This window comes from Esox lucius, chromosome 23 (assembly GCF_011004845.1).
Source record: "Esox lucius isolate fEsoLuc1 chromosome 23, fEsoLuc1.pri, whole genome shotgun sequence".
Taxonomy (NCBI): domain Eukaryota; kingdom Metazoa; phylum Chordata; class Actinopteri; order Esociformes; family Esocidae; genus Esox; species Esox lucius.
In genome coordinates this window covers 370,025-395,855 of record NC_047591.1, presented here as the reverse complement: position 1 = coordinate 395,855, position 25,831 = coordinate 370,025, and the positions used below count along the sequence as shown (strand labels likewise).

The following is a 25,831-nucleotide window of genomic DNA, read 5'->3' as shown; positions in this document are numbered from 1 at the left end:
ACATCTGACTAACTTCTCAAGGGCTGTAGACATCTTGTTGTGCCGATCTTCGCAGAACTGCTGATGAGACATGTAGTCTAACCATGCATGGGAGGGGCTGTACTAAACCCTGAGCTAAACCTTGAATGGGGAGCTCTTGACCTGACTCTACAGAGAGTGTTGTAAAACTCCAGGTTTGCAAATCTTTAATAAAGCTTTAATTGTTTTAAGAAATACCAGTCTTTCTACCTTTTTTCATTAGAATTTCCCCTACAATTATTGGCGACAAGGATGGGATGGCTAACTCCATTCACTGATCATTCCCGAGAACTCCAAGGTTACCTGCCCACAGGGATCACAACAGTGTGGTTCATTGAGCTCACACTCATAGGAGAACTAAAGGGTGACATTGATGTTCTTCTTACAATCAATCCATTGGAGGAAAGGTTTGAAACCTAAAACCTGTTCATGATTAAAATTAAAAATTAAAAAAGAGAGAAGAATAACAAACACAACTGTATGGTTTGGTCACAGAATCATAGGAATAAAAAACATTTAGTACAAAACCAGTGAAAATAGAATCAGCTGACCAATATTACATTTATGGTTCATGTTTGTGTTCGTTTAAATGCTATGTTTGTTTTATGTTGAAATGTCATGCTGCTTAACAAAATTACCAATTAACTGCATGCCTGGTTATTTTTGCTATTTGTTCAGTATGTCTGAATGTCCTGAAAAATGTCTGGCAATATAAACTGGGAAAATATATTATATATGAACTTATGCTCTCTATTACAAGGACACATGTTTTGTGTAAAAATAAAAATAACACAATTCTACGTTATTATTGGTAATGTACACCCCTGCACTGATATACCACATTCAAAAGAGTTGAATAACATTTAAGAATAAGAGGTAATTGTAAAACTACATATTAGATTAGCATTCTTTGTCACAAACTCTTTTTACCAGGGCACATGGCGCCAACGCGCCAGGCTGGTTACAGGAATAGGAGAAGGGTTAGCTGGTTTCTTGGCCCACCAAGAGTGACAAAGTACTTTTGGAAAGAGCAGATTGCTTATTAAATTGACCAGACAGTCTTAACAAGCGGTACTACATTGTAATTTGCAACATTCATAGTCATATTATCAATATTTTTAACCATATTTACTTCTAAGCAAGGTCAGATACATTTAAGAATTAACTCAGCATGGTAGTGATCAGCTTCCTATTACTGCAGTCACTGGCGCTTTAATGCATAGGCTTTCTTGGCCTGAAGCCCAGTGACCCAGAAGCTCAAGGGGGCCACTCATTGGGAAATAAATATACATTTACATATAATATTCAATGATTTTTTTTATTTATTTATTCCCCTCCTTGAACTGCCACCTTAACGTGGTGGAGGGGTTTGAGTACCCGAGTGACCCTAGGAGCTATGTTGTCTGGGGCTATATGCCCCTGGTAGGGTCTCCCAAGGCAAACAGGTCCTAGGCGACGGGTCAGACTAAGAGCGGTTCAAAAACCCCTTAATGATGAAAAATTATTTGTGTCCTGTGACGTCGCCCGGCATGGCGCAGCCGGGGCCCCACCCTGGAGCCAGGCCCGGGGTTGGGGCTCGTTCGCGAGCGCCTGGTGGCCGGGCCCCATGGGGCCCAGCCCGAACGAGTGACATGGGGCCGCCCTCCCGTGGGCTCACCACCCACAGGAGGGACCATAAGGGGCCGGTGCAGAGAGGATCGGGCAGCAGTCGAAGGCGGGGGCCTAGACCACCCGATCCCTGGACACAGAAACTAGCTCTAGGGACGTGGAACGTCACCTCGCTGGCGGGGAAGGAGCCTGAGATCGTGCGTGAGGTTGAGAGATTCCGACTAGAGGTAGTCGGGATCACCTCTACGCACGGCTTGGGCTCCGGAACCACACTCCTTGAGAGAGGATGGACTCTTCACCACTCTGGAGTTGCCCATGGTGAGAGGCGGCGGGCTGGTGTGGGTTTGCTTATAGCTCCCCAGCTCTGCCGCCATGTGTTGGAGTTTTTCCCCGGTGAACGAGAGGGTCGTTTCCCTGCGCCTACGGGTTGGGGATAGGTCTCTCACTGTTGTTTGTGCCTACGGGCCGAACGGCATTACAGAGTACCCGACCTTCTTGGAGTCTCTGGGAGGGGTGCTGGAAAGTGCTCCAACTGGGGACTCTATTGTTCTACTGGGGGACTTCAAAGCCCACGTGGGCAACGACAGTGACACCTGGAGGGGCGTGATTGGGAGGAACGGCCCCCCTGATCTGAACCCGAGCGGTGTTCAGTTCTTGGACTTCTGTGCTAGTCACAGTTTGTCCATAACGAACACCATGTTCAAGCATAAGGGTGTCCATCAGTGCACGTGGCACCAGGACACCCTAGGCCGCAGGTCGATGATCGACTTTGTTGTCGTTTCATCTGACCTGCGGCCGTATGTCTTGGACACTCGGGTGAAGAGAGGGGCGGAGCTGTCAACTGATCACCACCTGGTTGTGAGTTGGATCCGATGGCGGGGGAGGAAGCTGGACAGACTCGGCAGGCCCAAGCGTACTGTAAGGGTCTGCTGGGAACGTCTGGCAAAGTCTCCTGTCAGAGAGATCTTTAACTCCCACCTCCGGCAGAGCTTCGACTGGATCCCGAGGGAGGCTGGAGATATTGAGTCCGAGTGGACCATGTTCTCCACCGCCATTGTCGAAGCGGCCGCTCGGAGCTGTGGCCGTAAGGTCTCCAGTGCCTGTCGAGGCGGCAATCCCCGAACCCGGTGGTGGACACCGGAAGTAAGGGATGCCGTCAAGCTGAAGAAGGAGTCCTATCAGGCCTGGTTGGCTTGTGGGACTCCTGAGGCAGCTGACGGGTACCGACAGGCCAAGCGGACTGCAGCCCAGGTGGTTGTGGAGGCAAAAACTCGGGCCTGGGAGGAGTTCGGTGAGGCCATGGAGAAGGACTATCGGCTGGCCTCGAAGAGATTCTGGCAAACCATCCGGCGCCTCAGGAGAGGGAAACAGTGCCCTACCAATGCTGTTTACAGTAGAGGTGGGCAGCTGTTGACCTCAACTGGGGATGTCGTCGGGCGGTGGAATGAGTACTTCCATTGAGGAAGCAGAGGTTGAGGGCTCAGAGGTGGACTCGTCCATCACCCGGGCTGAAGTCACAGAGGTGGTTAAGAAATTCCTCGGTGGCAAGGCACCGGGGGTGGATGAGATCCGCCCTGAGTACCTCAAGTCTCTGGATGTTGTGGGCTGTCTTGGCTGACACGCCTGTGCAACATCGCGTGGCAGTTGGGGACAGTGCCTCTGGGATGGCAGACCGGGGTGGTGGTCCCTCTTTTTAAGAAGGGGGACCGGAGGGTGTGTTCCAACTATAGGGGGATCACACTTCTCAGCCTCCCCGGGAAAGTCTATGCCAGGGTTCTGGAGAGGAGAATACGGCCGATAGTAGAACCTCGGATTCAGGAGGAACAGTGTGGTTTTCGTCCAGGCCGTGGAACACTGGACCAGCTCTATACCCTCTACAGGGTGATGGAGGGTTCATGGGAGTTTGCCCAACCAATCCACATGTGTTTTGTGGATTTGGAGAAGGCATTCGACTGTGTCCCTCACGGCATCCTGTGGAGGGTGCTTCGGGAATATGGGGTCCTGGGTCCCTTGCTAAGGGCTGTCATGTCCCTGTACGACCGAAGCAGGAGCTTGGTCCGCATTGCCGGCAGTAAGTCAGACTTGTTCCCTGTGCATGTTGGACTCCGGCAGGGCTGCCCTTTGTCACCGGTTCTGTTCGTAATTTTTATGGACAGAATTTCTAGGCACAGCCAGGGGCCGGAGGGTGTCAGGTTTGGGGACCACACGATTTCGTCTCTGCTCTTTGCGGATGATGTTGTCGGGTTGGCCCCTTCAAGCCAGGACCTTCAGCATGCACTTGGACGGTTTGCAGCCGAGTGTGAAGCGGTGGGGATGAAAATCAGTACCTCCAAATCCGAGGCCATGGTCCTCAGTCGGAAAAAGGGTGGCTTGCCCACTTCAGGTTGGTGGAGAGTGCCTGCCTCAAGTGGAGGAGTTTAAGTATCTAGGGGTCTTGTTCACGAGTGAGGGAAGGAAGGAACGGGAGATTGACAGACGGATCGGTGCAGCTTCTGCAGTAATGCGGTTGATGTATTGGTCTGTCGTGGTGAAGAAAGAGCTGAGCCGCAAGGCGAAGCTCTCGATTTACCGGTCAATCTACGTTCCTACTCTCACCTATGGTCATGAGCTTTGGGTCATGACCGAAAGGACAAGATCCCGGATACAGGCGGCTGAAATGAGCTTTCTCCGCAGGGTGGCTGGGCGATCCCTTAGGGTGAGAAGCTCGGTCACCCAGGAGGAGCTCAGAGTAGAGCCGCTGCTCCTCCACATCGAGAGGGGTCAGCTGAGGTGGCTTGGGCATCTGTTTCGGATGCCTCCGGAACGCCTTCCTGGGAAGGTGTTCCGGTCCCGTCCCACCGGGAGGAGACCCCGGGGAAGACCTAGGACACGCTGGAGGGACTATGTCTCCCGGCTGGCCTGGGAACGCCTCGGTGTCCCCCCGGAAGAGCTGGAGGAAGTGTCTGGGGAGAGGGAAGTCTGGGCATCCCTGCTTAGACTGCTGCCCCCGCGACCCGGCCCCCGGATAAGCGGAAGAAGATGGTATGGTATGGTATGATTTTTTTTATTTATTTGCTTGTTTATCACTTGACATAAAGTTATGTCGCTGTTGATTGGTAAGAATAATGAAAACTGGCTGATTCTGTACTGTGATGTTCACTTAGCAAGCAAAATGTCAGGTGAGGGTAGGACATTTGAGAGCAGTTCTTTAAATCTGTGCCACTTACCTAAACATTAAATAGTTACCAGAGACTTTTCACTAACTGGCTCTAACATTGTTAGCCAGCATGCAGAGCAACTGTCATTCAACTGTCATCACATTCACAGTATGTCAGATGTTGACATACACACAATAAGCATTTGGTAGCATTGACTTTTAATTGTTTAACTTGGGTCAAACATTTCAGGTAGCCTTCCACAAGCTTCCCACAATAAGTTGGGTGAATTGTGACCCATTCATCATGACAGAACTGCTGTAACTGAATCAAGTTTGTAGACCTCCATGCTCGCACATGCTTTTTTAGTTCTGCCCACAAAAGGACAGGGCTTTGTGATGGCCACTCCAATACCTTGACTTAAGCCATTTTGGCACAAATTTGGAAGTATGCTTGGGGTTAATGTCATTTGTAAGACCCATTTGCAACCAAGTTTTAACTTCCTGACTGATCTCTTCCGATGTTGCTTCAATGTATCCTCCTTCCTCATGATGCCATCTATTTTGTGAATGCACCGGTCCTTCCTACAACAAAGCACCTCGTGCTTCACAGTTGGGATGGTGTTCTTTGGCTTGCAAGCTGACTACGTTTTCCTCCAAACATAACAATGGTCATTTTGGCCAAACAGTTCAATTTACGTGTCATCAGACCAGAGGACATTTCTCCAAAAAGTATAATCTTTGTCCCCATATGCAGTTGTACCCGTTTCCTCTAGCATCTTCACAAAGTCCTTTGCTGTGGTTCTGGGATTGATTACCACTTTTCACAGCAAAGTACGTATCTCTAAGAAACAGAATGTATCTCCTTCCTGGGTGGTATGATGGCTGCTTGGTCCCATGGGTGTTTATACTTGCGTACTATTGAAGTCTTGGCTGGTTTCTTTTGATTTTCCGATGATTTCAAGCAAAGAGGCACTGAGTTTGAAGGAAGGCCCTGAAATACATCCACAGGTATACCTCCAATTGACTCAAATTATGTAAATTAGCCTATCATAAGCTTCTAAAGCCATGATATTTTCTGGAATTTTCCAAGCTGTTTAATGGCACAGTCAACTTAGTCAACAGTTAACTTCCGACCCACTGGAATTGTGATATAGTGAATAGAAAGTGAACTAATCTGTCTGTAAATAATTGTTGTAAAAATTACTTGTGTCGTGCACAGAGTAGATCCTAACCAACTTGCCAAAACTATAGTTTGTTAACATGAAATCTGTGGATGTGGTTGAAAAATGTGTTTTAATGACTTCAACTGAAGTGTATGTAAACATCTGACTTCAACTGTAATTCTAATGTCACTGAGGGAGCATACAAAGAGCTAGGTGTTTTTGGTGAGTTGAACAGTCAACGTACAACCATTGATGGTGTTGCTTCACCTGAGGCACCAAATGTGACACACAAAGTTAATGAAGGTGTCAGCATGGCTCTCGATGATTTTAGCAGTGGTGCTACACCAAGTTGGAAGTATTTAGACCAGACTGGATAGACAGTACAGTACAATACCGAAAATCACTCACATCTGCTCGATCAGCTTATTTCTCCAACCTGATTGAGGGGAACAAAAACAACCAGAATTTCTCTTTAATACAGTTGCAAAGTTAACAAAAAAGCAATGCTCAACAAGTGAATTGGGTCTTCAGCAGTAATGAATACATTAACTTTTCTTGATGAAAGGATAATCACCATTAGAAAACAAATAACTGACTCCTTAAATATATATAGTCATCAAAATCTCAGTTGTCCTGAGAATGCACTGAACATCTCTGACCTGGTGTCAATGCGGACACTACTTAAGGAGCTACTTCCTAACAGGTCAGCCACTGTTGAACGCAATTAATTGCACCCTATCCTCCAGATGTGTACCAAATTCAAAAACAAAAGGGGAAATAGCGCCTCTTCTGAAAAAAATCTAATCTGGATCCAGATATATAAAATAGTTATAGGCCAATATCGAACAACCGGTTCCACTCAAAAATCTTAGAAAAATAGATTTCCCAACTGAATGCCTTCCTGAAGACAAATAACATTTATTAAATGCTCCTGTCCGGTTTTAGACCCCATCATAGCACTGACACTGCACTCATGCACAAATGACCTTCTAATGGCTTCAGACAAAGGTTCCACATCTGTTCTGTTGCTTCTTGATCTTAATGCTGCCTTTCACACTATTGATCACTCCCTTCAGAGAGACTGGAATAATTACGTGGACAGGTTCTAGCCTGGTTTAAATCTTATTTACCTGAAAGATATCAGTTCGTATGTGTGGATGGCATGTCCTCTGATAAATCAAAGGCATGTTTTAGGGTTCCTCAAGGCTCAGTGTTGGGCCCATTATTGTTTTCTCTATATACGCTGCCTCTGGGTGATGCCACCCGGAAACACAAAGTACATTTTCATTGTTATGCTGATGACACACAGTTGTATATTTCGATGAAACATGGAGAAGCCCCAAAATTAGATACTTTGGAAGCATTAGTTTCTCATATTAAAAAGTGGATGATGGAGAACTTCTTGCATTTAAACTCAAGAAAAACTGAACTAACTCTTATTTCCTCTATAGGTTATTCTCCGGGGGGTTTTCCTCTGGCTTACTGCCACCAACTGGACACCCATCACATAGCTGTATACTACAAATGTACATGCATGTACTGAATAATTCAATGACCATTATTAATGAAATAACTGAAATTACCAAAAACTATTACATGGGGGGGGGGGGTCTAGCTTTTAACTCACAATTATATTATAACAATTATATTATTCTATCAATGTATATTTTAGATTTCCCCACAGAACCTTGGCGTACCCTCGACCCTGACCTCTCCTTTGAAGAACATATAAAATGTGTCTCAAGGGTTGCTTATTTTCATCTTTGAAACATGTCAATCAAAAACTAATGCAGAAAAATTTATCCATGCTTTCGTTACTTCTAGACTAGATTACTGCAATGCTCTTCTCTCCGGTTACCCTGACAAATCAATAAATAAACTTCAATTAGTGCTGCACACAGCTGCTAGAATCCTAACTAGAACAAAAAAAATTGAACGTCCTTACACTGTTAGGGTTAGGGCTGATTTTAAGGTTTTATTGTTAACCTATAAATCAATACATGGACTTGCTCCTATTTACCTTGCTGAAATGATCCAGCCATACATACCTACACGTAACCTACGATCGCAAGATGCAGGCCTTTTAATTGTACCTAGAATTTCTAAACAAACAGCCAGAGGCAGGGCCTTTTCTCATAGAGCTCCACTACTGTGGAATGATCTGCCAATTAAGGTTAGAAATGCAAACTCAGCACAAACTTTCAAGTGTCTACTAAAAACTCATCTCTACAGCACGGTTTATAATTAGGTGTAGCCTGGCCCAAGGGCGTGAAGGTGACCAGTAGGCTTGATACTGTCCACCCTTGCTGTCTTGCCAGGTGGGCTCTAGTCGCCACTGGGATGCCCTCCCTCCAATGCCTTTTGGGGGAAGAGACACTGGCTTGTTGTTGTCTCTCTGTTGCACACTTGTGCAATTGAGCTGTACTCTGCTGGGAATACTCGGCCCTCATTCAGGGTGGTTGCGGTGGGTGGGTGTCCCTTTGGTTGATGCCTGGCAATGTGGGTGGATTGATTTTCCTGCCTCCCCCGAGTGTCGCCGGACCCCCCCGTCTCAGTTCCAAGGTCTTACACTGCTATACTATTGTGCTGGGATTGGGTCAGTTCTCCTTCCCCACTAAGTTTACCTTCTCCACTATAAATCGTTGTTGATATGTGGAATGCATTTTCTGAATTCTCCTCCCTTTTTAAACTTTAGGAGGACATGAGGTCCTGGTCCACACCTGCAGAGTACCTGGTTTGGGGGGCCCGTTGCTGTCCCTGTCCTTGTCCATCTGGACATACTTCTGACTTAGTCTAATTTTAAATAGACTCTGGATTTATCCCAGATAAATTTATTTATTATTCCAATTGGACTCTTAATATCTCACCCGGCACAGCCAGAAGAGGACTGGTCACCCCTCTGAGCCTGGGTCCTCTCTAGGTTTCTTCCTAAAATTCGGCCTTCTTAGGGAGTTTTTCCTAGCCACTGAAATTCAACACTACTGTTGTTTGCTCCTTGGGGTTTAAGGCCGGGTGTTTCTGTAAAAGCATTTTGTGACAACTGCTGTTGTAAAAAGGGCTTTATAAATACATTTGATTGATTGATCATCTTTTGGCAGATTGCTTCCCAACACAACTCAAATGTCTTGGTAAATTCCATATAATGTTTTATTTTGAAGGCAGCGCCATGATACAGTTATGTAACAAATAGTTGCCTAATCTATTAAACAATTCCTGTAAAAGTTATTCGGTGCAACTCATCCTGGCTGTGTTTTTCAGTGCATTTGACAAATAAACCTTCAAACTTGAAAAACTTTGCGCACATGATGATCACACACACAACTGAGGCGGGCAATTCATATTTTGATTCAAATAACTATGTTTTGATAACATTAAATAATAAACTCAAACATACAACATGTTATAATTATTTCGCACACCTATTCTTTTAAAACTCCGGAGGAGGAGTCACTGGCCGTTGCGCCCATTGTGCAATTAGGGTGAACTCTGCTGGCAAAATTCAGCCCTCATTTTAGGGTGGTTGCGGTTGGTTGATGTCTCTTTGGTTGATGCTTGGCAATGTGGGTGGATTGACTTCCTGCCTGTAGGAGGACATCGGGTCTTGACACATACCTCCCGAGTACTATGGAGCCAAATTGAGCTCAAATGTATTGACTCTAATAAAAGAAAAACGTAACTGAAATACTTCACAGTATGAAAAAACTAAATTCAATCGTATGAAAAAAAAATTCAAGCGTGGAAAAAGTGTATGCTAAAATCATTAAATTGATTTTTGCGTCGGATCTTAACATTTCTTCGTTCAAACAAATTTTTTCTACATTCGCTTCTTCTTACAATGACAATTTCTTCCCACCTTAATTTTTTCTAAACCAAGTTTTGAGCCTCTATTGGTGTCTTCTGTTACCTCACACATAGTCTATACTGAGACCACCGGAGAAGCCCTGTGTAATTCAGTTACGAGTGTTTTAGAAGAGATGGGTATTGGCGATAACAACTGCCACTGGCAGTGTTATGATAATGCATGTTGGGCACATCTATGTGTTTTTACCTTTAAGACCGGATCATGCATCTGTGCGTAGTCACCATTAAGCCCGGCAAATGCGTCTGTGTCATTTTGAGCAGTATCGTCTTTTTCAAGGCACATGGCCAATTATATGCACTGTGATTGGCTGAAAATTTGTTGGAGTGAGATGCTTAGGGATTTTCTTTGAACTTGTGACTAGTAAAATGCTTTGTAATTGGTAGAAATAAGCCTACACATACGGAAAGTTTATGGTTTTGGTCGACATTTTTAAACACCATGCTAGCGATCTGTCATGGCTGACTCAAGTGAAGGAAGTGATATTGATGAAGTTACGGAGGATGACACAGGACCAGATTCAAATGATATCCCAGATGATTTAGATGTACCAGCCGATCGCATAGTTAGAGAGCAGTGTTATCCATAGTTATCATCTTTAGACATTTATTCATTTATTGTCATTACTCTCACGAGAGTGAAAGTTGTCAGTTGTTACGAATTAATATTGGTTACCTAACGAGGGAATGGACACCAGGTGTGTGCAATAACAAGACATGACAGTGCCGTTGAAGGAGGGGCGGCGTGACTAGGAGGCCGGTGACGACGCACACCACGCCGGAAGAGAGTCTCCCTCGCGAGTCCCCTCACAAGTCCTCGTCACACCATCACACCCTCACACCTGTTTTTAATTAGTTATCATGATGTCTTTTTAGGTTCCTCGTTTTCACCAGCACCTGGAGAAACAGATCGTCAGATTGGTAACAGCGTTCGGCGAGATTATGTTGCACATGAAAGCATGTAATGTTAAGAAGAAGGATGGGGGGCTTCGGCCCTGTATTGATTACCGGGGGCTCAACAACATCACCATCAAATACAGGTACCCAATGCCTCTTGTTCCATCAGCCAGCGAGCAGCTGAGGGGGGCACGCTTCTTCACCAAATTCCGGAGTGCCTACAACCTGGTTCAGATCCGGGAGGGAAAAGAGTGGAAGACAGCCTTCAGCACGGTGTAGGGCCACTACGAATACCTGGTCAAGCCATACAGGCTGGCCAACGCACCAGAGGAGTTCCAGTCCTTCCTCAACGAGGTGTTCCAGGATATGTGTGGGAGATTTGTGGGCGATGACATCCTGGTGTACTCCCCAACATACCAAGAGCATGTTGCCCATGCCCGTGCTGTTCTACAACATCTACTCGACCACCAGCTATACGTCAAGGGCGAGTGGTGCTCCTTTCACCAATCCACCGTCTCCTTCCTGGGATACCGCATGGAGGAGCTGAAGGTGGAGATAGTGAGGTCATGGCCAGTCCCGAAGACCGTGAAGGAACTGCAGAACTTCATCGGGTTTGCCAAGTTCTACCGCCCGTTCATCTGGGGATTCAGCATCAGCACCATCGACGCACCATTCACGCCATTGCTGAAAGGCCAACCATAGCACCTCCACTGGACCCTGGAGGCAGAGAAGGCCTTCCATGACCTAAAGGGTAGATTCACCACCCCTGCTGCACCATGCGGACCCGCTCAAGCCCTTCACGGTCCTCTCGGGGTGGGGCACGGGAGCCGTTCATAGTCCTAACGGACCACCGGAACCTAGAACACGTCACGGCTGTGCAGCGCCTCAACTCCCGCCAGGACATATGGACCCTGTTCTTTGAGCGCTTCCTGTTCACCCTGATGTATCAACCGGGTATGAAGAGCGTCAGGGCGGGTGCACGCTCTCCCCTACCTGACCAGGGAGCATAACTGCTTAGGGACATGCACATCCTGCCCTCCTCCTGCATTGTGGGTCCTGTTTCCTGGGACATGGACACAGACATTCAACAGGCGGAGAGACGGGTCCCCGCACCGCCAACATTCCCCCCCGGACAAGACCTAGAGAGAGCGGAGCCCCAGAGAGAGCGGAGCCGGTTGGTGACCTAGGCAGAAAGAGCAGGCAGTTCAGCGGCGGAGCGCCAATCCTGAGTTCTGTCCGGGGGACAAAACATGGTTGTTGCAAGCTAGGTCCCCGGTTTGTGAGGCCATCCGGATCAGCCCTCGGGGTCAACCGGGTCGTCGGCAGGAGGCGTCGTCAGGAGACGGCTGTTCCACGTGGAGTTGTGTGCTATCTCCCTCTCCGGCGCTCCACCTCGTCGGTGTACTAACCGCCGGCTGGAGCAGATGGCAGGAGAGCACCATATCACCCTCACACCTGTTTTGATTTAGATATCATGATGTATTTATAGGTTCCTCATTTTCACCATCACCTCACGGGTCATTGTGTCTTTGCCTGTTTTGAGATCATGTGGTGCCGCAAGCTTTTTTATAAAGACAAGAAATGTAGTTAGGGTTAACTTTCATTGATCCTAGATTAATCACAATAAATGGGTTGGTCAGAACATGAAGCAGTTTCCTGAATCAGAGGTTTTACAACTGGATCAGATTTTCTAAATACTTTTAAGGTGTCCCATAATGCAATCATACTTTTTTATTTGTTTTAAATGGGCTTACCTTATGTAGCACTGACAACCTTTTTTAACATTTGTAGAGAGAAATTGAGTTTTCTCAAAGTTAAAAAAGAGAAAGATTACGCTTAGCCAAAATATTGAATTTTGTGAATGACAAGAGGGAGAACGGATACAGCTTCTCTCTTCCATTGACAAAATACCCTGTATGTAAAACCAATAGTGTGGATAAACTATCATATCAACTTCAATTAGGGTCACTCACGACCATTGCCATTTTACTCTTTACTCCACCAAAACTGTTTTTGCTATGTGTACAATGGTTTCATTGGACCAGGAGGTGAAAACGGCCATGACAGGAGAAAGGTGCCTAGAGGAGGTTCCACGAAGGCCAAGCGTCAGGTGGTATACCCAGGTCATCAGGACATAGTACAGAACTGTGAAAGAAGAGGTACTCCAAGAGTATTTGGATAACAATGTTTTGTATCTGTGTTTCAGCACTTGACACCGGTTACATTCTTTTAAAAACAATGGAGGAATAAAAAGCAGACTGTCAATTATAATTTGAGGATATTGTTATCCATATCAGCTCAACAGCATAAAAACAACTGCATGTTTTGTACATAATTACATTTTAGGGTCATTCTATAACTGCTAATACAAAGCGCTGGAATACGGAGACGGAGAAACAGGACATTTGCCACTTTCCAAATACCTTTGGAGTTGATTGTTTCAAAAACATTTTGACGCTGTGTAAAAATGTAAATGAAAACAGAATGCAATGATGTACTAATCATTCAAACCCTACATTCAATAGAAAATAGTACAAAGACGACATATCAAATGTTGCAACTGAGAAACTTTACTATTTTTTGAAAAATATGTGCCTACTTTAAATTTGATGCCAGCAAGCTCCGTTGCTTACTAAGAGTATAATGGACCGACGCCCAGTGTTTTCACAGGAAGGGAGGGGAAGCAGCTCAGTGACAGGAGCAGGCGGACTCTGGGACTCAACCATTTTACGGGAAAGGGGGAATCAAAGATATTGGAATGGATTACCATAGAGATTAACAAATAAAGTAGTAAAAAATGTTATTACAATACAATTAAATATGAATATATTATAGCAGACACTCCTGACAAATGGGGTGGCGAGTGGGGTGGCAAGAAATGTTTTAGGGTGGCACCCCGATAGTTTTGACAGTGCATAGCTCAGAGTTTACGTTAGCCAGCAAATGGCTTTTTGCCGGTATCACTTCATATAGTTGTCCGGCAGATGAAAATATCAATGGCCAAATGTTTGGTGGGAAATATGCCAAATATATTGATTAATAGCATACTAAATAACCGAATGTTATGTGACCTATACAATCTGATGCCAAGAAAACAGTGAATTTCAGCTGTTTCAGTAAGACAGAGTAAGAGTGTTTTGTCATGTGACTAAGCGTGGCACGAGAATCGAAAGCTGCACACTCCAGGAGCAACTCCAGCATACATGTTTAATATGCAATGGGACAACATGTATTTATATCCATACATTTTAATGTAAAGTATCTAATTAGGAAATTTGGTTGGAAATGACAAAATTCAACAATATTAATCAAAATATTTTACACACGCTTGATTGTTTTTTTCTTTTGTCGATCAGAGCTGATCTGACAAACAAGCGACTAAAATTAGTTTCCTATTAAATAATAATTTTGAGAAATTAGCCTACATTGCAAAATAATTCTAAACTAGGTTTTTAACTTTGAAATGTATAAGCAAATTAGTTTCAGTAAATAATCTGTGCCTATAACTTTACGCAGATCTGTCAAATGCTCTTCTGCACCCATGGCCTAGACATCCTATGGAAACTGACGTAATTCGCATGGTATTTGTTGAGACATTTCTAACATTAGCTTCAAAATCCCTTATTCAAATTGGAAACAGGATTATGTAATCCATATATTGTGCAAAAAAATAGTTGTCTATTAAATAATTGTGATCTGGCTCAAATTATTGCAATCAGGCAATTATGTAATATTTGCGACAGACCTAGTTGTAGCATATATGAACATTTCACAAAAATTGTGAAGAGTTCTTTCTGCTGAAAAAATATTTGTTGGATCATAGCTTTTGTGTTTTATTGCTGTTTAAATGTAAGCTATTATATGGCTATTTAAAACGTGTCCGGTGTGATGGTTATTCCATGTATCGACACTCGGAGTAAGGGACACAGAGACAAAGTTCTCTTTGTACATTATAACCGTTTTATTAATTATTATGCACAGAGACTATTATGAGAGATGCGTCAACCGCTTACACACACATAATCGTCTGAGGAGTCTCTAACTCAATATAGCTAATTCAACCGTATATATCACATAGGAAAAAGTGGTGTGGTAAGATGCTGCCATCTTTCCCATGTCAATCAAACACATTCCCTTTGTTCTATCACACAAGTCAAATGCTATCTTCCCCCACCTTATACTTCCTGCCATAATGTTTACTGTAGTGTTTACCCAAAGGGGCCAACTGACCTTACTCCCCCCAAGGACCACATTCCTGAGGAACAAAAGACTGACACCCTTCTTCTAGGCAGGAGGACATGGCCCAAATACCTGTTAATCCTCTGATATTATAAAGACGTGTGTCACAATCAAAGTAAAGATCTACATATCAGCCAAATGGAAAGACAGACATTTCTCAAATGTACCGTAGTACAAAATTACCATAACACTCCATCCTCTTGATACCATGTCAAACCTTGGTATCAAACCTCAAACAGTTCACTCATTAGGATGTAGACTGCAACAAAACAGTACTCTTTAACAACATGACCCAGTCAATATCATTACTCTTGATGATTAGAGAACGGAACAAATCTGAAATGTCAGAATCCCCATTTACATTCTTCTAGATCATTACCTTCCGTACAAAATCCAAGATCACACATTGTCATCATACAAATCCATAACATAGTACAGCAAAACTTTTATGTTAAAATCATCATAAACACCGATCACTGAATGCATCCTTCAATTTATCACTGTTACAAAGTTCTCTCATGCCAATCACTCGATTCACTGAAAAGTCCTCTCCATGGTTCCAATTAGATGTACTTCCAAAGTCATCACAAATGTTCTGCTCCTCCAAACGTCAGACAGTCAGTTATGAACCATTTCTTTGACAGGTCAGTGTAACAGAACGTAAAAGTCAGATGTATATTCCAAGGTGTTGTCCTTCACAGCTTCTTTATCAGCCAGGCCAGGAGAATCTGTGTGTTCTCCCTTGTGAACTCCAAGATGACCAGTTTTAGCTAAAGGTTCTAGAGCTAAAGGCCAGGTAGAAAGTGACTGGTTACTAGCACCAGAAAATTAACTTTTCCCTCAGTGACTTCAATTCACTGTGTCTAACCTTTTAAACACTGAAATCCTCCTGTAGCGTGTCGTCGACCACAGGTTCCTCTCTCAGCTACCTGGACAGCAGATGAGATGTACCTGGTATGGACCCAATCAGCGTAGCATGACGTTGTGCAGTAGATCTTTCCTACGCCTCCATCCTCTCGAACAGTTGAAATCAATAACAGTATCGTTAAAACATTAGCATCTCTGGTGCTTCTGTTCTGTTAGTGTAGCAAAATAACAGTTCCACTCTTTTCTATAGTTGGTGTAACAACCAACACAAAGAACAGAAGAACACAATTTCACATATCTCATTACTGTTCCAAAAACTCATCAGTTTACTTACATTGAAGTACCATTCTCTTATAGTAGTTCATGAAATCTCAGTTCACCTATATAATTTACATCTGATTGTGTTGTATCAGAACTACAATCAAATTCACCATTGTTTCACATAAAGGATCAAATACCTTATTTCAAATCAAACATTTCACACCATCTTGAAGGTCAGCTAACATAACTGTTATTTAGCCTAATTTCTCTACAAGATGAAACTCAGTGTGAATGTCTCCAAGTCTCTTCTTATTATCCTAGCACATCAAAGACACTCTGAAATCCTGTCATAAATCATGACCCTTTTACGCCTTTATCACCTCAGGGCTCTCCCTGGAGTGGGGGGTGGTCTACTGACCTAAGAACAGACCCTGGTCTTGAAGAAGGGTCACCTTATCAATAAGGGACACTGTTGTTATCTTGAGAAACAACCCAGGCATTGACAATAGTAAAACAACCTTTTTTCTCTTCATTCACCTCAAAGAAACCTCTGTTAACCATTAACTTTCCAATGATTGCTTACTAGGACAGAAATTAAATTAGAATACCCAATTTTGATAATGTCTGTTTCTCTTCTAAGGAGTCCAAACAAGTTAAAACGTATCTCAAACTGTTTTTTTCTGTCAGTGAGTGGAGTGGTACAGTGGGTCTGTACCTCTCTTTATGCAATTTTAGACTATGTAAGACTTCTCAACTTGGTTTTCCAGAAATATAAATTTTCTCAATATCAATTAAAACATGGCAAAATTTAGTAAACATGTAAGGAATAACAAAATGTGCTCCCTGCATGTTTTTACCCACTTATTCCATAATGCATGAGATTAATATGATTACTTCTAATCAAATATTAACCAAACTAAACAGTTACACTCCCATCAAATTAGTTATTTTCTTAGCTAAACCATTTCAAAATGCTAAGATGTATTCTACTCAACCATAACCATGTTAGATTTTGCATAAAACGTACTTTTCAAAAACCCAATTAGACAAACTAGATTATTCACGTAACTTCTTTAAGTACCTATTTAATTGCTTTGAACTCTAAGTTCAACTCTTTTTCATTTGAATTCTAAGTTCAACTCTTTTGCACCATAGATAATCATTTCATACAATCCCCCCCTGCTTTCACGACAGTCAACGGAAAATGACTCAAAGTGAAAGCAGAACCATTACAGAACCGAAATTAAAAAGAAAATCGATAGTTAGGAGGAATCTAACATACATCCAGTAAACATCGCAAACTGAATATCCAACCAAAACAACCGAAAATAAGAAAAACATCCTCAAAGGAAATAAAAAACTGTACCACACACAAGGTCGCTCGTGTGAAGGAAGCATATTGAAACATCTCCCAAATTAGCATATCAAAATTAGCATTTCCACAGGCAATGGCCAAACTAAGTTGAGACCAACAAACATCATGACTCAATTTACCTCCTAAAGTCTATGGAATTTACTCAATTTTAGATGTCTAAGTCACTCAAAATAGTGCCAGTCAGCCAAAATCGCTACTTCCACGAACATCTCATGCAAAGACATCGAATTTGTTCTAGCAATTAACAATGTTGGATGACTTAAGGTCTCCAAGTCTTACTACAATTTGATTTGAAATCATAAATGTAAACATTAAAGCCAGTGAGAGGAAAACTTATTTAGCTTTCACTTAATGTCTGATTAACCCAAAACTGAATATGCTTGTGTTGGTAAAATTACCATGGGTGAGAACAGGCTGAACACTTGAATTCAACGCTTAGTAATATGCTACCTTGATGTAATGGGAAAGGTTGCTACTCTGAGCTCCACCCATATATGGTGAGCCATTTAACAAGGCCAAATGTTTGTTTATGGTCTTCAGACTATACTATCAATTTAGCCTACATTGTTCGTTAACTGAAGACGGGCATCAGTCATAGGCCCGAAAACACAAGAATTAACCCAGGTATCATTGGAAATACAAATAAGAGAAACCACATTATTTAACCAAACTCAATTTAGCATTTAAAAAATAGGTCATCTAATTTGTGGGGAGTAAACTTGCTTTGGCTGTGTAACCCTCTTCATAGGCCATGACTATATTGGATTCATATGCGGCCCTCATGGAGCACAGCGTGTCTCCGTAACGTTCTTGGATTCTTCATTCTACCACTTATACAATATATAAGGAGAGCGAAAACACAATACGTTAACCTTTTGTAAGACAACCATGAGACTATTTTACGAGATTAGAAAATCACTGTACCAAATTCTAATTCATCACTAGGTTTCAGACTACCCACTTGTGCTAGCAAACAGCTCAGCACACAACAGTCGGCTACCACGTGGTGGGCCTTCCTTAAGGCCTACCTACATCGTCATGAGACCCCCCTTGAGGCCTTACGGTTTTAAACATTATCATCAACGCAATAAATACGTTTGACTCAAAATTACAAACGTACACATGACAAAGCACAACAAAACAGGTTATTTCTTGAATACCTATTAAAACATGGTCAAGCATGACAGAACAAACCAGGCTATTTCGAATGCCAATTAAAACATGCTATATAATATTCAAGTGCTTCTCAAACTACATGTAATATTCAATTAAATAAGCTTGGCTATTACCGAGGAAGGTGATCAGGTTTCCTTGATAAGTTCCAGCTTCATTTAATTTAATTTACATTTTAGGAAATAAACATTTAAGAAAATCAATGATTATGAAAGCACAACTACAATTCCCCTGTAGTTGAAAAACAAACGAGACACCCTTCTCGCAGTCCACACAGACAGTTGCAAAGAAACCAATTCCTCCAAAAGAGAGCTATGTAAAATCCTGCACGAATCACCCCGCAAGAAGTTAGCTGGATGGGGAATGGTAGTCAGGACATGGAACAAAACGACAGTACACTAACTACAGCCGCCATGACTGCAATACTCCAAAATATAACTCCTATCCACCATACTTTCTCAAATCCATCTATCAACTTCCACAAAACCATCAAATCTGACTTACAAAAAACAACCACATTGTTTACTAAAGCATATGAAAACTGTATTAAGGAACAATCTCACCGGTTGATGCTCCTCTGGTCCGTCCGCACCCCTCCCCTAGGCGGTTCAGCGTTCCTGCGTGTTCCCGTGCACCCGTCTCTCAACCCCGGGTCTGTAATCTTCTTTGGTCTCAGTCGCCGTAAACACCGGAGATTACGGATGTGTACACCTGGTGTGTACAACTCCCCACTTATGGAACTTTTCTTGACCCGAACAACGAAAAGGGCCATAGAGCTTAGCCTCCAGCGGGGTTGGCTACGATTGCAGGGAAACGTTGGGACTACGCAAACCTCCAAGGAGGCCTAGCGGGGGGGTGGCGGGCGATCAGAGGGGACAACCTGAACGAAAAGGGCTACAACACAGACCAATACACACCACACAACTTTCCCAAAGCTTCCATCAGTCACCACGTCCTACATACCATGGCATACGCCTTCCAAACAACTTCACATCACGACTCCTGCAACTTCCATACGTTACCACATCCAACTACCTCCAAGAAGCCCGACAGGCTGCGCATCCATCACGGAACGAAAACGCCAGTCGCCGGAAAACCTAATAACACTCCAAAAAAACATTGTTCACATATTCCAAACACCACAAACCTCAGGTAACTAATTAATTCATTTATTTATTTATCGTTGTAGTTGGTCCTGTCACGGCCCACGTTTCTAATTTAAAAGGGTCCAACCCTACTGTAGATCGAAAGAGATCCAATCTCACAAAAAGCCCAGCTTTTGCTACAGATTTTGAAAGGTCCAACCTCTCACTGCAGATTTTAATCGATAAGGTCCAACCTCAACTTCAGATTTAAAATGTGTCCTAACACATACTTGCGCCCTAATGCAAAAAGGAGCCCTAACCCCTAGTATACACGCGCCCTAACGCAAAAAGGAGCCCTAACCCCAAGTATACTCGCGCCTTAACGCAAAAAGGAGCCCTACCCCAAGTATACACGCGCCATAACGCAAAAAGGAGCCCTTACTTCCCGAGTTCGAAATTTAAGTCCGGGTACCTGTACTGAGGAATCCCAAAAAGTAGGAGACCACAGGATCTGTAACGAGGACGAGCCCCCAAATTGTGATGGTAATTCCATGTATCGACACTCGGAGTAAGGGACACAGAGACAAAGTTCTCTTTGTACATTATAACCGTTTTATTAATTATTATGCACAGAGACTATTATGAGAGACGCGTCAACCGGTTACACACACATAATTGTCTGAGGAGTCTCTAACTCAATATAGCTAATTCAACCGTATATATCACATAGGAAAAAGGGGTGTGGTAAGATGCTGCCATCTGTCCCATGTCAATCAAACACATTCCCTTTGTTCTATCACACAAGTCAAATGCTATCTTCTCCCATCTTATCCTTCCTGCCAAAATGTTTACTGTAGTGTTTACCCAAAGGGGCCAACTGACCTTACTCCCCCTAAGGACCACATTCCTGAGGAACAAAAGACTGACACCCTTCCTCTAGGCAGGAGGACATGTCCCAAATACCTGTTAATCCTCTGATATTATAAAGACATGTGTGTCACAATCAAAGTAAAGATCTACATATCAGCCAAATGGAAAGACAGACATTTCTCAAATGTACCGTAGTACAAAATTACCATAACACCGGTAACTGTCCTATAGGGCCGGATTTCTGGAATTTTAACAGCCGTATTGGCAGTGAACAAAAATGCTAACTTAAAATCTGATATAGCTACCACCCAGTGTTATTTTGCATAGTAGAATCAGTCAGTTTGATGTTCAGTTCCAGATTTATTTGCATATTTAGGTATTTACTTTTACTTAGATGTTCAGTTCAACAGTTATCCTGTTTCTTATAAAGTCAAAGATAATTTCTGATATTGTGGGGGGGGGGGGGTATCGGCCGATTAATCAGCTATCAGCAATTTTCCTGCTCCAAACTATCATTATTATCTCAGCCTCAGTAGGCAACTGTTGAACTTAAAGTGTTTTACTTTTGGACAAAAAAGTAATATAGAAATAGTTCAATGAGTGAAAATGTTCCCAGTTATTTTAAAATATTGTATACTATGTGCTGTATATAATATAATTTTGAAACCAATAATTGCATACATTTTAACACACTGAAATATACAGCTCCGGAGACCACTGCAACTTTTTCTTCTCTTTCCAAAAAAGTAGAAAAGGAAGGTTTGAGTGAGGAACAGAACGGTTAAAATTAAGAGACCACTGCTAAGTGAACTCTAGTGTTCCTCACTCAAAACTTTCTTTTTTGGAAAGGAAAGAAAAAGGTGCAGTGGTTTCTTAATTTTTTCCGGAGCTGTATTATAATTACTAAAACACCACACATTACTTTTCAGATGCAGCTGCAACTGATACTGGACACCAAGTGAGAAACATTGTTTGTTGGACAATCTGGACAGAGCAGCAAAGAGGGACATCAAACAGCGGAGACGGTGCCACCAGTGACAGGTTTGTTTATAAATGTGTAGAAATAAATAAACTTGTTTTGAGAACCTTTGTTTTATATTTGATTGGAAGTGATGACAAATTTTCTAACAAAATAAATAAGGCAACATCTAAAATGTGTGTATCCTTTTCATATGAAGGTAAAACAGCAACACAAGTTATTTATTTGTAAAAATGTTGCAAACTTTTGCAAAAATATTTATATAATAATAAATGTGCATACTTCAAACCAACTTGATATTTGAAATCATGCTACTCATTAATAACACTTACCAACGTAAAATACAGACAGTTATGTCACTACAATTTCACTAGAACTGTGATTTATTTATTTTCATTTGTTCACATTCTGCAGAGGTACACACACACACACACACACTCACCTAAAGGATTATTAGGAACACCTGTTCAATTCCTGTTCAATAATGCAATTATCTAATCAACCAATCACATGGCAGTTGCTTCAATGCATTTAGGCGTGTGGTCCTGGTCAAGACAATCTCCTGAACTCCAAACTGAATGTCAGAATGGGAAAGAAAGGTGATCTAAGCAATTTTGAGCATGGCATGGTTGTTGGTGCCAGACGGGCCGGTCTGAGTATTTCACAATCTGCTCAGTTACTGGGATTTTCACTCACAACCATTTCTAGGGTTTATGGTGTGAAAAGGGAAAAACATCCAGTATGCGGCAGTCCTGTGGGCGAAAATGGCTTTTTGATGCTAGAGGTCAGAGGAGAATGGGCCGACTGATTCAAGCGGATAAAAGAGCAACTTTGACTGAAAGTTGCTCGTTACAACCGAGGTATGCAGGAAAGCATTTGTGAAGCCACAACACGTACAACCTTGAGGCGGATGGGCTACAACAGCAGAAGAACTCACCGGGTACCACTCATCTCCACTACAAATAGGAAAAAGGGGCTACAATTTGCACAAGCTCACCAAAATTGGACAGTTGAAGACTGGAAGAATGTTGCCTGGTCTGATGAGTCTTGATTTCTGTTGAGACATTCAGATGGTAGAGTCAGAATTTGGCGTAAACAGAATGAGAACATGGATCCATCATGCCTTGTTACCACTGTGCAGGCTGGTGGTGTAATGGTGTGGGGGGATGTTTTCTTGGCACACTTTAGGCCCCTTAGTGCCAATTGGGCATCGTTTAAATGCCACGGCCTACCTGAGCATTGTTTCTGACCATGTCCATCCCTTTATGACCACCATGTACCCATCCTCTGATGGCTACTTCCAGCAGGATAATGCACCATGTCACAAAGCTCGAAATCATTTCAAATTGGTTTCTTGAACATGACAATGAGTTCACATTGACAATGGCCCCCACAGTCACCAGATCTCAACCTAATAGAGCATCTTTGGGATGTGATGGAACGGGAGCTTCGTGCCCTGGATGTGCATCCCACAAATCTCCATCAACTGCAAGATGCTATCCTATCAATATGGGCCAACATTTCTAAAGAATGCTTTCAGCACCTTGTTGAATCAATGCCACGTACAATTACGGCAGTTCTGAAGGCGAAAGTGGGTCAAACACAGTATTAGTATGGTGTTCCTAATAATCCTTTAGGTGAGTGTATATATACTCAAGTCTCAATTGCTGCTACCAGACTGTCCACTTTACTTTATATAGTCTTTAATTTATAATATCTTTATTAGGGTGTAGTTATTGCGTTGTCCATTACTTAAAATGTTTTATTTGTTTTTAGCCTTTCTATTGGTGCATCGCTGTTAGGTTAGTATTGCGTAAAGGTTTTATTCACATTTTACTATTTATTTTCTCTTGTTACTTTGCCGTGCGGGCAAATTTTCACTTAGAACTTGATTATTTGCACTGTGATCTTTAGTCACAATACTGTTTTAAGTGAGATGTCCTAACATTTATTTGATTTGATTTAATATAGGAAACATATTTTTTTGCTACCCTGTTAAATAGTTTTATATACATTGGTAGCCAAATGTTTGGAATAATGTACAGATTTTGCTGTTTTGAAAGGAAATTGGCACTTTTATTCACATAAGTGGCATTCAACTAATCACAAAGTAAGTTCAGGACATTACTGATGCAAAAAAGAGCGACATCACTATTTGAAAAATCTTGACAGGCCCCATTTCCAGCAGCCATCACTCCAACACCTTATCCTAAGTAAATATGCTTACTTTTTTATTTAGTACTCGAATATCACTTACCATTTTATCAAATACAGCTGAAAGCTATTTGGTTTGTTAAATTAAGCTTAACAATGTCTTTGATTTTGTTTTTGAGTTGCCACAGCATAGATTGGCATGTCTTAATGTCGATATTAGGTAAGAAATGGAAAAACATAGATGCCTTTCTCTAGAAACTCATCAGTCAATCATTGTTTTTACAAATGAAGGCTATCTAATGCTTGAAATTGCAAAAAAAAGAGAAAGATTTCCTACAAAGTGTAGACTACAAGTAATAGTAATTCCAATATATATTTCAATTTTAAAGTATTTGCTGCAAATTCTTGGATCAGGCTGGTAATCTGAATACTGTAGATAAACAGCCACAGAAAACCTGTGTGCACACATACCATTCTTTCTTTGATGGTGCGGCCTTCAATGAAAATGGACCATTGTCTCAGCAGAAAAGTATTTCATTGATATTATACATTGATGATTTTGCCTTTCCTAACATTTGTGGTTTGTATTTGATTCTGGGTAATTTGCCACCAGACTGTAACTCTGCTTAGTCCTCCATGTATTTGGCTGCTTTAATCAAAATAAATTATCTGAAGTGCTATGGCTATGAGAAAGTTTTAGAACCTATAATTAAGGATCTTGTAATTTTGGAACAGAGTGGGAATTTCTCAGGGTCTGAACATTTCTCAGGGTCATAGATTTGTAGATTTTGCACTGCAGAAGGATCAGAGTTACAGACTAAAGAAGTGGAGTCTTTACTTTGAGAACCAAAAACACTCTGCAGATCATTTAGCAACCCTTGAGGAAAACAAATTGCCCAGCTATTGGCCCTCATTTATCAAAAGTGCGTACACCAAATTTCCAGCTCACACCTGGCGTACACCCAAAACCACGGTGACTTTGAGATTTATCAATATGGATGTTGGCGTACGGCACTCTCAAATCCTACGCCAGCTCAGGAGGTGGTGTACGCATGTTTTGAGTTAGTGCGGAAATGCAGAGAAAAAAAAATCCTAACGCACTGACAAACTAAAAGATATGATATATTATGACCTACTGTAAAAAAAACAACAACATAATTACAAACTTCAGTGTTTATTTTTGTGCAACATGGACTTCAAGGTTTCATTTGTGTGACTTTACCAAAGCATTTGACTTATATGTATTCCTTCAGATGCGAGCCTGTGCGCTTTACATGACGTTTCAGCGTTAGGCCCGGCAGTTGCGCATGGACTGGGTTCAGTAATAAAAGGCTTTAAATTACCAAAATATAATTCAGACTGACAAAATAATAAAAATGACATTCCTCATCTTTTAAACAATAGAAATAATAATAATAACAACATTCTTCTTCTAAATAACAATAAACGTCATTAATAATAAATATCATTAAATAATAAGACGAATATTACAAATTGTCATGCAATTATTAATGTGAATGAATGGTACTCCACATCACATCATCATCTTTTATTCCGCTTTTTAAACTGCCAAATGAAACAATTTTCTTTCTTTCTACCTCCCTGGTGATCGTCTCAATCTCCACGTCAGAGAAGTTTCTCTTTTTTGCCATCTTCCGTGTGTCCATGGCGCAAAATGAGGGCGTGGGGGAAGCGGAGACTTGAATATATAGGGGCGTGTTATTCTAATGACGATCGTTTTCAGCCGCGGCATTTATCAAGGGAAGGTATTGCGTACACCTGGCTCCAATTGATCCTCCTTTCTGTGTGAGGTATTGTTTGTGGCATACATCATACCAAGCCTGTTTTAATACTGAGAATGTATTCTTCCCATCTGATCCTAGCCTGCCTTTTGGTGTATTTGAGTTTGCCTAGTCCTACGGTGCTTTTGCCTATGTTTTTCCATGTATGGACCAGTTGAACAATCTGCCTTTAGCTCGCTCCTTTTGTACTGTTGCCTTGTGCTGTTCTGGATTACCTGTGTACCTACCACTGCCTGTTTGCCTGACCAAGTATTTTGCCTGCCTCTGGATTTGTATAATAAATCTACCATTGCACGCTCTGCAATTGGGACCATACATATTTTCTCAGACTACTTGGCTACTTCAA

At 42.2% G+C, this 25,831-nt stretch overlaps 1 protein-coding gene across 2 annotated transcripts in view; it reads right to left on the bottom strand.

Annotated features, from left to right (window-relative positions):
* The window catches only part of kcnd2 (potassium voltage-gated channel, Shal-related subfamily, member 2), a 432,971-nt gene that overhangs the window by 160,529 nt on the left and 246,611 nt on the right, over positions 1-25,831 (bottom strand). The gene's annotated exons all lie outside the window — the stretch shown is intronic.